This window comes from Peromyscus leucopus, chromosome 6 (assembly GCF_004664715.2).
Source record: "Peromyscus leucopus breed LL Stock chromosome 6, UCI_PerLeu_2.1, whole genome shotgun sequence".
Classification (NCBI taxonomy): domain Eukaryota; kingdom Metazoa; phylum Chordata; class Mammalia; order Rodentia; family Cricetidae; genus Peromyscus; species Peromyscus leucopus.
Window position 1 is genome coordinate 48,931,418 of NC_051068.1, and position 1,967 is coordinate 48,933,384.

Genomic DNA, 1,967 nt, shown 5'->3' on the forward strand with positions numbered 1-1,967 from the left:
GAACTGATAATGATATTTAAAAAAAAATAAATACATAAAGAATTTCAAAGTTCAACTCAAATGTGCACATTTTTGGTTCTTTGAGCATTTAGTTTATAAATCAGAGTTTCAATTTATTTGAGGGAAAGACAGTTCTTGGTATCAAAGCAGATGTGAATGGAATGTTCTCTAAAACTGGGGAAATTTTGAAGTGATAGAGAGATTTAGAGGACTCAAGATAATAATATTTAAATACTAGCATTTCAAGAAAGATATTAAAAATTCTAATTATACAGTTAATAATCTTGTGTAGTAAAAAGAAGAGTAAGAAATAGAGGGGCTATTCCAGATGAATCTACTAACAACCATTGCTTGATAATAAAAGGATATAATAACAAAATTAATATTGATAAGAACACTAATAATATTTTAAATATAGTTTCAGAGAGTTTAGCATGTACCAGAAACTGATCTACATATTTTATTATATTAATCTATGTAATAAAATGATTCTTGGGTTAAGTAACCACTTTATAGTTGAAAAATCAATGACACAAACATATCAAATAATTTGTTCAGATGTCTGAATCATGGCTAATTTCCTAAGAAAATAATGCCTGTACATATCCTGGAAGGTTCTTTAAATTTAAGCTTAAAAATTTGAGGCTGAAAGAGCATCCAAAAGGCTTTCAGATGAACATTGTTTTATTTTTTAAAATATTGTCAGGTAAAAGTACATGCAATTCTGTTCATGCTGACAGGTTTCATAAAGTTGACTGAGAATACAATAATTGACAATGGTTGATTCTCTAGGGCATATGACCAAGAAAAGTATAATCTATTAAAATCATATGCCAGAATCCATCTGTGGTACATGAGCAGATCTTTTGTAGCCCAGTTCTATGATGGAACACCTCACACAGCCTTGAGGCACAGGGAGGGGCGTGGACCTGCCTCTACTAAATCTTACATTCCTGTAGGAAGGAATGAGGGGTGGGTTGGGAGGGGGAGGCTGGAGGGGCAGGAGGAGGAATGAGGGGGATCTTTGATTGGTATATAAAAAGAATAAAAAAAATTCTTAAAAAGTTAAAATAAAAAAAAAAAAAATAGCCCTTTCCCGTGGCGGCACCGCGCGGTGAGGAGCTCGTGTCATACTCGCAGCTATGCCGTCCAAGGGTCCGCTGCAGTCCGTGCAGGTGTTCGGACCCAAGAAGACAAGAAGTCGGCCACAGCCGTGGCGCACTGCAAACGGGGAGACAGGCTTATCAAGGTGAACGGACGTCACCTGGAGATGATCTGGAGATGATCGAGCCGCGCACGCTGCAGTACAAGTTATTGGAGCCCGTTCTGCTGCTGGGCAAGGAACGATTTGCTGGTGTGGATATCCGGGTCCGTGTGAAGGGTGGTGGTCATGTGGCCCAAATTTATGCTATCCGACAGTCCATCTCCAAAGCCCTGGTGGCTTATTACCAAAAGTATGTGGATGAGGCCTCTAAGAAGGAGATCAAAGACATCCTCATCCAGTATGACCGGACCCTGCTTGTAGCCAATCCACGTCGCTGTGAATCCAAAAAGTTCGGAGGTCCTGATGCCCATGCTCAATACCAGAAATCCTACCGATAAGCCCATCTCACGGATCAGGGTTTACCTTTGTAATAAACATCCTAGGATTAAAAAAAAAAATAGAACAATTATATATATATAAAAAAAAAGCGTACATATAAAATGCAGATAAACACGCAGGGACCTGAAATGTGAAGCTGATGCTCAAGGACGCCAGAAGAATATGTCAGATCCTGGAAATGGGGTGATAGATGATTTAGAATGCTGTATGGGAGTTGATAACTCAATTTGGGTCTTCCACAAGAGCAGAGTTTTTTCTTTTTTTTTGGTTTTTCGAGACAGGGTTTCTCTTGGTAGCTTTGCGCCTTTCCTGGAACTCACTTGGTAGCCCAGGTTGGCCTCGAACTCACAGAGATCCGCCTGTC

The 1,967-nt window shown here is 39.1% G+C and overlaps 1 pseudogene; it reads left to right on the forward strand.

Moving 5' to 3' along the window:
* The first annotated feature begins 1,127 nt into the window (after positions 1 to 1,127).
* On the forward strand, positions 1,128 to 1,662 carry LOC114691734 (annotated as a pseudogene).
* The last annotated feature ends 305 nt before the right edge of the window (positions 1,663 to 1,967 follow it).